Raw genomic sequence first — 11,562 nt, 5'->3', positions numbered from 1 at the left:
TTACCATTCTTTATAAAAAGACCGTGTGTTTTAAAGGAGACGACAGAAAAAAGACCTGCTAACCAGAACTTCTTTGCTTAAGCAAGATAGCATTCATCTGTTGAGACAAGAGAAAGTTAAGGCACTTGAGAATATGCCTGAGGAAAATTCTCAAGGACTCCAACTTTTTGCCGATGGGTTGAGTAAATATGTCTCAAGATAATGGGAGATAAGGAGGGAAAGGGAAGTTTGGGAGCAAATCTCGCAATAATTGTGCCTCAGTAGGTGATGGAAAATCAACTGAAAATTTATTATATAAAGTAAGGATAAACTTATATAATACAAATTTATTATATAAAGTTAAACACCAGAGAAACACTGAAAGGGATAACATAAGTATAGCTTGAAATTAAGAATTAGAGTCTACCTAAGGAAAATTCTGTGGGAAAAAGAAACATCCTAAAGAACTTATCTTATTGGGGAAGAGCAGAAAATTGGGGAATAAGAGATCCTAACAGTTTTTTGAATGTGTGAGCAAAGAGGAGAAGCAGCAGTGATCAGACAAGCCTATTGGAGGCACAATTACTATTTGATATTGATCTATTAATAGAATATATTTTGTTATTATCAAGGAAGGGACTATAGTTACTAGTGAAATCAATAAACATAATATTTATTTCCAAGTTAACTGGGGAGGAAAGGAAAGAGGGAGGATGAAGAGAAACTTAGACAAGTCAGCAAAATTGAAGGAAACTGAAGAAACCATAATAAATTCTAATACAAAACAAAATCAGATAAAAAGAATAAAAACTATCCCAATAAATGCAAATGGAATGAATGCCTTTACCTATGCTAAGTGCTGGTAAAGAATAATGTCTCTTTTATTCCCTTTTGTTTAATAGGTTTTTTTAAAAGCTTATTTGTTTTGAGAGAGAAAGAAAGAGATCATGAGCATGGTAGGGACAGAGTGGGGGGGGGGCGGAGAGAAAATCTCAGGCAGTCTCTGCACTGTTATTGTGGAGGCAGACGCGAGTCTAGAACTCACAAACTGCGAGAATATGACCTGAGCAGAAACCAAGAGTTGGACGCTTAGTCAACTGAGCCACCCAGGTGCACCTGTTTAATACTTTTGATTATCTGACATCGGATACAATTTAAAACTTTAAAAAATTAGAACTAGTCAAAGTTGATTTTTATGCATTTAGTTATGGAAAATAGCATTTATATTTTAGAGTCGTTTATTTCCTGGGACGCCTGGGTGGCTTAGTCAGGTAAGCGTCTGACTTCTCGGCTGAGGTCGTGATCTCCTAGTTCGTGAGTTGGAGCCCTGCGTAGAGCTGGGGGTTGTGTCGGATTCTGTGTCTCCCCCTCTCTGCCCCTCCCCTGCTCATGCTCTGCTTCTCTCTCAAAAATAAACATAAAAAAAATTGGATTTTGTTATTTCCTTATTACGTTTTTACTGAGAAAACTATGTATAGTTTTCTTTAATCATTTAGCTATTAAGTTGGGTTGCAGAGATATTGAGCAAAATAATAATTAAAAAATTTTTAGCACAAATATGACAAGATTGTTTTCTTTAAGTTCTGGCAAAAACTGGTTCTTCACTCAATTTTTTTAATGACCATTAAATGGTCATTAAAATTATAATGGGTATAATGCTGTTTTTATATGGGTATAATAATGCCTTTTAAAATCTATTTAACACGTTCATGGCTTGATAAACTATTAGAATATTTATCCTTGGGTTAATTGAAGAGATACTTTATTTTTTCAAAAAGATGGGGGATCATAAGGAAGGAGAATATTTTCTTTTTTTCTTTCTTTTTCTTTTTTAAATTTATTTCTGACAGAGAGAGACAGCATGAGCAGGGGAGGGTAAAAGAGAGGGAGACACAGCATCTGAAGCAGGCTCCAGACTCTGAGCTAGCTGTCAGCACAGAGCCTGACGTGGGGCTCGAACCCACGAACCGTGAGATCATGACCTGAGCCGAAGGCAGATGCTTAACGAACTGAGCCACCCAGGTGCCCCAGGAGAATATTTTCTTAAAGAGTGTATCAATGAGAAATATTATATATAAGCCTGTACTTATACTGATGAAGTGAGGTGTTTAAAGTCCTGTTAACACTTCTGACATTTCCTCATTATGGAACTCTATAAGGGATTTCAAAGGAGAAAAAGAGAATAAGGGACCATTAAGCAGTGATAGTGACCAAATTCATGTGATATCTGCAGCTCAGCTGATCTAACTATAGGTTTGAGCCTGAATCAGTCTTGTCCTGTCATTGCATTTGACTTGCACTTTAAAATAGATGTTTTGGGGGCGCCTGGGTGGTTCAGTCCATTAAGCCTCTAACTCTTGATTTCTGCTCAGGTCATGATCTCACAGTTCGTGGATTCAAGCCCCACATCAGGTTCCATGCTGATGGTGCAGAGCTTGCTTGGGTTTCTGTCTCCCTCCCTCTCTCTCTCTCTCTCTCTCTCTCTCTGCCCCTCCTCTGTGCGCACTCTCTCTCTCTCACACACAATAAATAAACATTAAACGATTTTTTAAAAATAAAATAGATTTTTTTTTTAATGTTTTATTTATTTCTAGGAGACACAGCATGAGCAGGGGAGGGTCAGAGAAAGAGGGAGTCACAGACTGAAACAGGCTCCAGGCTCCGAGCTGGCAGTCAGCACAGAGCCCGACGCGGGGCCCGAACCCACGAACTGCGAGATCATGACCTAAGTGAAAGTCGGACGCTTAACCGACTAAGCCACCCAGGCGCCCCTAAAATAAAATAGATCTTTTATTCTCTTCCTTTTTTTTCTGTTTCTTTGTTAATCTTAAAAGTTTTCGACACTTATCAAAATGGACTCCCAGCTTTATAAATTGCTTATGAATAAGAATTGTCAAAAGGAGAATCCAAACCAAGATAATATCTTTCTAGTAACTAGAAACCATTGTTTCCTGGGTCTCTAAAATCTATGTCTTCTGTAATCAAAAAGGGTCAAAATCTATTCTCACATTCCCACGTCTCTCTGATTTCCAGAACACAACACCCAAGTCTTTGATTTTTTTTTTTTCCCTTTGCCGGTCGCTGTGCAGAGAATTATACAGCTCAATAAAATGAAAGACTCAGCACTGTGTGGTTTGTACAAGTGGCTGAAGGGATTTTGAGATAGGTTAATGGTTCTGATTGTTTTCTTATATTGATTTTTAAGATGATTATATTTTATTTATGGGGGAAAACTTGGACTTGCATGTGAACTGCCTTGAGGGTAAACTAGGCCTCTTATACCTAGAAAATTTTTATGTGAATTTGTAATGACTTGCAGGAAATAAAGAGTGGGATATGCTCATAAATAACTGCTTTGACTAACAGCAAAAAATGACTATGACTTTTGAAAATTTGTTTGGACCAAGTGGTTGAATTAGTTTAATTGAACTAGTTTTAGTAGTCAACAAAAACAGAAACAAAAGATCTTCCTTTTTGGCTCTAATACAGAAAAAGGTCAAAAGGGTTGATCATCTAGGGTGGAGGGGTATGAGGGTGGGGAAACTACTCTCCCTTGGGTGGGCAGGAGAGCCAGTCAACTCCTCTTGATGCTTGGCTTTTGAGATTACTTACAGCCTTTCAAAGGTCGTTGCAAATGCCCATCACATTAAGGAGGGATTGCCCTAGTTCTGGAATCCTGAGATAATGCCTTTCTCTCCTTGAAGTACTGGCTTGAATTTTTTGGATCTAGTTCAAGTAGAGCAGATGACTAATCACCCCCTTCTGCTAGTTGATAATGGGTTGTCTATAAAACCTTGTTTTTGTATGGTTACCTTATTGTGAAGTTCACGTCTTTTGAGGAACATTCACAACTGAAAGGCAGGGAAAATGTCCACTCCAGGGTGTAGTAAAGCTGACAGGGAAAAAGAAAAAAAACACCAAATGACTTGGCTCTGTTGTTTTTTAGTTTCTTGAGAGAAAGTGGCCTTGACCCCCATGCATTACTACTTTGGAGATTGCAACAGCAGATGGTACAAACTGACAGTTGGTGAAGACAACTAAAGGTGTATAACATTGCAGGGTTGTACAGGTGACTTTAAAAACAAAGGATTTGGAAGGGATAAAAAGTGGAGACAGGCACTAAAGATGGCAAGAAAGCCACTAGCTACTTGAGGCAATGTCCTCTTTTATTTTTGCCTTTTATTGCATCCGATTGCAAATTAGAGTGGGGAGAAAAGATTCACCCCAGGCGGAAAATAATATTCAGCCCCTGCCTCAGTGGTTTTCGAAACAAAAAAAACTGTAGTCTTTGATTTTTAGATTTGATTTTTTTTTTTCCTTTTGCCTGCTGGTTGCCACACAAAGAGATATAGCTCAATAAAATGAAAGATCCACAGCACTGTGTTTCATAGCAAGAGCCTGGAGGGGTTCTGAGCCAGGTTAATGGATATGATGGTTTTCCCTTCATTGATTTTTAAGATGATTATATTTTATTTATAGGCGAGAAAATAATAGTTAATCTTAGATTTATTGAAAACTTATTGCAAGACTGCATAAATTGATAACAATAACAGTACATTTAGGGCAACAAAACTAGACTTGTCTTTAATCCCTTAAGTGCTGATGTGCAGGGAATCTATTGACTTGAAATTAAATATGCTCTAACCTGCAACTGAATCCAGGTGGGGAAGAGTTATATTTTTCCTGCTGCTCTGAAAGATTTCATTACACAAAGCTTTTGTATACCCGAAGTGTTCTTTTGTAAAAACTGTGTAAAAAAATTCTAGGAGTCAAGAGCTCAGGGATATTGGCATGTTGCCCTCTGGGGCTTTAAGAACTGACTTCCACATCGGTCAGTTACTTGTCAGCTAAAAAGCCTACTGGTCAACCATAATTGTTCCAGAGGTTTGAATCTTACACCAGGATGTGTGTGTTCTAAGATGCAGACAAAAACTCAAAACATCAGCTTGTTTTAACTCTGATTTCCATTGCCTTAAAACTATTCTAATTTATTTTTAGGTCTTGAACGGATTTAATAGAGGAGGGCTGTGTTCAAGGACACAGGGGAGGGTCCAGTAGCATCAGCCGGAAGAGTCCTTGGTGTCATGAGGGAGAGAAATCAAATGTGAAGCAAAGAAAGTGAAAGCAGAGTTTATAGAATAGCATGAGTGACAGACAGAGAATAGCAGATGGAGTGTCTGGGAGACTCGGAAAGGAAAGGAGAATAAGTCTCCTTGTTTGAGGGTAGGGATTTATATTGGAATGAAGTCTAGGGTACATACTCCTTCAGGAATCCAGGGTAGGGTCCAGTCAGAGGCGAGCGTCAGGTGAACAATAGGTGTCATTCCATAAATCACCAAAGATAGGGGGTGTCGATGCCCACGTCAGCAGAAGTTTGCTAGAAGCTAACATCCTGGGACATGTTTGCGGCCTGGCTCTTCTAAGACGTTATCAGGTGTTTGGGTCCAGGACAAAATTCAGAGCATGATTAACTTCCCTACTTTCTCCTGAAAGTGGAAACATAGCTTGTTTGGCTTATTCGGAAATGGGGCCTAGCAGGAAAATAGCACAGACAGAGCCTTTCTAAAATGGAGTCCTCCTATGGCTTCTCTATCTCAAAGTCAAAGACCTTATGGATTGGGAGCAAATGGGCTGGGGCTGACTGTCCTATTTGCCAAGCAGAGACAGTAATTTTGCCCAGTCGGGCTAGAACATTGGGTCTTTGTCTCTCAAAAGATTGAATAATTGTCAGCACAGATCTGTGGCACAGAAATGTCAGCTAGAGGTTCTTGGTATGCAGCGTTTATCTGAAGTAGAGGAGCAAAAATATACTCTCCAGCAATTTAATTAGTCAAAGTTTTCCAGATAATTGAATGTTTATGCAGAGAAAGGAGAAAAAATTAAAATTTAAAGTGTGTTTCGGAGACAGAGAACTTTGACCACCAAGTCACCCAAAATAGCAACGTTATATCATTTTACAGTATTTCAAAGTTCACTTTTATTAACAGTGCTGTATTGGCCTGGCTTTGGCCGTGTGTGTACTAAATTTGGACCAGTATACAGATTAGCACGACCTTTGTGTAAGGATGACATGCAAATTCATGAAGTTTTTTTTTTTTTTGCATTCTCAGCCAGAAGTACAACATGTATGTGCAAAAGCTAAAATGGCTTAACATTATGTTACACTTTATACTAAAAATGTATTACTGTGAATGGTCTATAATTAAGCCCAATGAGACATCTAGGGAGTCCATACATGCATCAGTGAGCAGATGCAGTTTACTTATTTATAGAATGTTTCTTTTTGAAAAACTAGTGGTGGACACATTTGAATCCCATTTATACAGTTATAAAAATAAAGATTTTATTATGGCCATTCTTCCCTACAAAGTGCCATAGTCACTCACGCTGTAGCTAATAGGAATGGTAGAAGTTGCCTTTTACCCGTGTTACAAGAGAAATTGAGGCATCATAAACAACTCAAGTGTATTGGAGCAAAACTTGATTCCAATGGGCCAGCACCAAACTGAGGTGGTAGGAAGTGCCTTGAGAGAAGAAGCAAAAGTAGAGCAGGAGAATATTTACTTGGCTAGAACGTTAGCATTTGCCTTTTTTTTGGAAAAGCCAGGTTGGCTATTTGTGGTAGGTTGTTCTTATCTTTTGATTTCTTAACATCAACGCATCCTGGTCTTCAGTTTTGGTTTGCCTACTCTGGCTGCTAAGGTCTTACAACCACTGCAGTCTAATGGCCTCCTTGTTTAATTAACACCTGCAAGTCTCATGTTCATGTTCAAATTACACCACGGTCTTGTTTCCACAAAATTCGACCTGAATGCTCAGTCAGGTCTGGTTAGAGGCGGTGACAGTATATGAAAATAACTCTCCCACCACAACTGCGCTGAGATACAGATATCTCAGCGAGCAAACGGGCAGTCTAAAATGGACTTCCTATGTCTGCATCCGGGATGTAACTGAAGTAATAGGACAGAGAAACACCATAGTAATGACACTAATGAGATTTCCTCCTTCACTTGGTTGTTCTATGTTTGCTGGATTAATATATGTGACTTGAAGTTCTATATTCACATGAAGAAAGTGACTAGAAGTAAGAATGTTTCAGGAGATGCTCAGTCAGTTGAGCATCTGACTTTTGATTTCGGCTCAGAGTGTGACCCAGGGTCTTGGGATTGAGCTCTGCCTCAGGTTCCTCGCTGAGCATGGAGCCTGCTTGCAATTCTCTCTCTCTCTGTCTCTATCTCTGTCTCTCTCTCTATCCCTCCCCTCCCATCCCCCCTCCCCAGCTCACACTTGCACTCTCTCTAAAAAAAGAACGTTTTATAAGTTTTATCTAAGGTTCATGAGACTCTATCAAAAGGGAAAAATTAATTCTTATTTATTTTTTAATGTTTATTTATTTATTTTGAGAGAGCAAGAGAGCAAGAGAATCTCAAGCAGGCTCTGCATGGTCAGTGCAAAGCCCAATGTGGGGCTTGATCCCACAAACCATGAGATCATGACCTGAGTGAAACCAAGAGTCCAATGCTCAACCCACTAAGCCACCAGGGAAAGTTACTTTCTTTTTTTTTTTTTTTTAAATATTTTTATTTATTTCTAGGAGAGAGAGAGAGAGAGAGAGACAGCGTGAGCAGGGGAGGGTGAGAGAGAGAGGGAGTCACAGACTGAAACAGGCTCCAGGCTCCGAGCTGGCAATCAGCACAGAGCCCGACGCGGCGCTCGACCCCACGAACCGCGAGATCATGACCTCAGCGAAAGTCGGACGCTCAACCGACTAAGCCACCCAGGCGCCCCGAAAGTTACTTTCTAAACGACATTTCAGGGACACTTGGGTAGCCAGTGGGTTGAGCGTCTGACTCTTAATTTCAGCTCAGCTCATGATTCCAGCGTCAGGGGATCGAGTCCCACTCTGGGCTCTACAGTTAGTGTGAAGCCTGCTTAAGATTCTCTCTCTCTCCCTCTGCCCCTTCCCTTCTCACTCTCTTTTTCTCTAATATGAAACGTATAAAAGGAAAAAGATATTTCAGTAAGTGACTATCAATAAGTAAAATTTTGGGGCGCCTGAGTGGCTCAGTCGGTTGAGTGTCCGACTTACGCTCAGGTCATGATCTCATGGTTCGTGGGTTCGAGCCACGTGTCAGGCTCTGTGCTGAATGCTTGCTCAGAGCCTGGAGCCTGTTTCAAATTATGTGTCTCTTTTTCTCTCTGCCCCTCCCCCACTCATACTCTGTCTTACGTCTCTCAAAAATAAATAAAATGTAAAAACATTTTTTTTAAATAAGTAAAATTTTATATTTATTTTAAAGGCATGTAGCGTTTTCCTGCTAGGCAAATGGAGAAACTCAAATAAATCTTTAAGCTGCACATGTAAAAACACAGACACAATATTTGAAAGATAGTTAAAGGACCAAAAAAGGAATTTGATTTTAGATAAGAAATTGATTTGAAATGAAACAGGAAATGACCCACACCTTGAATGCATGCATAAACACACACACACACACACACACACACACAATCTTTTTTTTTTTTTTTAATGTTTTATTTATTTCTAGGAGAGAGAGAGACAGCGTGAGCAGGGGAGGGTCAGAGAGAGAGGGAGTCACAGACTGAAACAGGCTCCAGGCTCTGAGCTGACAGTCAGCACAGAGCCCGACGCGGGGCTCGAACCCACGAACTGCGAGATCATGACCTAAGCGAAAGTCGGACGCTTAACCAACTAAGCCACCCAGGCGCCCCGTCACACAATTTCTGCTATTATTTTCATTTAACTCTGTTTTTCCTGGTCTTATCTTGAATGGTCAACAAATTGTCAAAAAACCTTCAAAAAAGCAATTTTGTCTGAGCCAGGACAATAAAGAACATGAAAATCCTCTCATGAGGAATCCCATTTTCTCAAGACTTGGGGCTCACTTAAAAATATTCAATTTTAACAATGATGTTTATGCTTTTTCAAAATGTATGGTGCTTCTATGATAAGAAATTCTCGCTCAGATGGTCTAATTTATCTTTATCTTAAATATATCTAAATTTCTTCTTATAATCTGGAATTATTGAAACTGAGAAGGAGCATTGTAGTAGGGTTTCTTTAACTTAATTTTTTTTTTTCTGATGTCAGAATTTATAGAGGTTTATTGTCAAAAATCTGGAAAATCTAAGTGAACCAAAAGAAAAAGCCATTACTTGTGAATCTCTAATCTAGAGAAAATCTGTTAACTAACATATGAACACAATTGGAATTACACATGTTGCTTAGTTACCTGTTTGTTTTTTTAACCATATATAATGAAAAAAAATCATTTAAACAAACGAAAGATAGATGGTTCATTCAAATGATTTAACTATGTTTAATCAAAGTATGTCAGAGTCTTACATGTCCTTGTTCTTTTTGGCCAAGTCATATTTCAGTTAAGTTTTGCTGTTTTCCAGTTTTCATCTTCTTATGTTTTGAAGATGGGCATTCAATTGGACCAGAACAATGCACATTGCATATGGTTCAACTTACTATCTTTAAGTTTTATTCCTGTGATATTGTGATATAGTAAGAAATAAGTATTTTGGTCTTCCTCCCATGCTCTTGGCCAGAGCTCCCAAAATCTTTGTAATTTTCGAAGTGATAAGAACAATAGGAACATCTTTTTTAAAACAAAATTTAACATTTATTCTTGAGAGAGAGGGAGAGACCGAGTATAAGCAGGGAAGGGAGAGAGAGAGAGAGAGAGACAGAGAGAGAGAGAGAGAAAGAGAGATCATGAGTGGGAGAAGAGCAGAGAGAGAGAGAGGACAGCACAGAATCTAAAGGAGGCTCCAGGCTCTGAGCTGTCAGCACAGAGCCCGATGCGGGGCTCGAACCCATGAGCTGTGAGATCATGACCTGAGCTGAAGTCGGACACTTAAGTGACTGAGCCACTCAGGCGCCCCTGGAACTGCGTTCTTAACTGGTGGGTCTGCCCCGACTGAGTGTAGTCAGTGTCAGGATTGTTTAATATGGGGTGCCTGGGTGGCTCAGTTGGCTGAGTCTTTAATGTCAGCTCAGGTGATGATCTCAGGGTTTCTGAGTTTGAGCCCTGCATGGGGTTCTCTGCTGGTAGCATGGAGCCTGCTTCAGATCCTCTGTCACCCCCCTCCCTGTCCCTCCCTGCTCATATTCTTTCTCTCTCAAAAATGTTCTCAAAAGGAACATTAAAAAATATTTAATATGAGGGCACCAAAACCCTCCTATGTTTTGTGACAGTTGTGAGTAGGCAAAGTTGCTTTTCCTTTTAATTTTTGCTTTTGGTATCTTAGCTTCACCCACAAGTTTTCCAATCTGGCATATATTTTGTATACTAAATAGATTTAATAAAATTTGTGAGTAAATGTTGTGAAGATATGTGACCATTCACAGTAATAATTACGTGCTCCTAGAAGTCTATTTTAACTCTAAGTTGACCGAAGACATTAATATTTCAAGGAGAATAAAAGTACTAAAAGTCTGGTCTAGTAATTTATGAATTACTATTCTTTCCTTGGTCCTTGTTTATGTAAATAATACCCCTCTCAGTGGTTTAGTGTAATCAAGAATTATAATTACTAAAATCATCATTAGCACTCAAGACAGCTGAAAAACTCAGGATTTCTAAGTCTCCATTAAAACTAGATTTTAAAATTGCTTGTCTGTATGCCAGAAATAACCACTTAGAAACCATAATGGGAAATATTTCAATTTATAATGACATCAATTATATAAAATGTATGAGAATAACCTTAACAAGGTAACCTATGATTGGTTTCCTTTATGAGAAAATTCTGATTTTACTCCCTACTGACCTCAAAGCAGGACACAGCAAGTGTTCCCATTCTCTCCATAAATATACTCTTCAAAATATTTTTGGGCCCTGTGGAATTGACGGAAAATATCATTGACTTTGGGAGGAGGGTTTTCATGGCTTTTGCCACAATACCATTCTTCCTCAGAAGAATGTCTTCTTCTCCTGGAGGTCTTCTGTCTCCTGTCTTTTTTGGTATATCAATAATTAAATCAGGGGAGGTCCTCTTTTGAACTCTCCCCCATGCAGACTTTAATTTTGGAAACTAATAGGGCATGCAAGTGGTTAAAATCATTTATATATGAAGCGCTCCTTGAAACTGTAGAAGAAGCATTGTTTCTAACATGTAAATGAAAAATGATAACAGATAAACATACATAGGAAATACAAGTCTAAAAAAATCTGAAGAAATTAAATATTAAAAAAGAATTTCAAATAACAAAATAAACATTAAGTGAAACGATCATTTCACTTAATAAATTGGCAAACATTGAAAGAAAAAGAACATGCTCGTTAAGTTTTTGTGAGCTGTCACTCACCTCTTGGTGTGTAGAGTTATTATCAAAAATCTAAAATGTAGCTGATGTCCTTGACTTGGTTCTGACCTCATGTTTTAGATGAAATGTCCTCTAAGCCTCCTTGACAACAGTTTAAATCTTACTGTCAGACAGTGTTATCTTCCTAAGAAACACATCTGATTAGCCGGACCCTTTAGTGAGTCAAAATCCCTAGTTAATGGGACTGCTGTTCCCTATGCAGACACAGCAAGACCATTCACTGA

The 11,562-nt window shown here is 38.8% G+C and overlaps 1 non-coding gene across 1 annotated transcript; it reads left to right on the top strand.

Moving 5' to 3' along the window:
• Positions 1–5,977: 5,977 nt before the first annotated feature.
• Positions 5,978–6,079, top strand: LOC120220800. The gene has a single exon (XR_005525664.1). It is a non-coding gene; the product is annotated as a U6 spliceosomal RNA (small nuclear RNA).
• Positions 6,080–11,562: the final 5,483 nt, after the last annotated feature.

Source organism: Hyaena hyaena, unplaced genomic scaffold (genome assembly GCF_003009895.1).
Source record: "Hyaena hyaena isolate Hyena2069 unplaced genomic scaffold, ASM300989v1 scaffold_727, whole genome shotgun sequence".
Lineage (NCBI taxonomy): Eukaryota > Metazoa > Chordata > Mammalia > Carnivora > Hyaenidae > Hyaena > Hyaena hyaena.
This window is presented reverse-complemented; position numbering and strand designations above follow the sequence as displayed.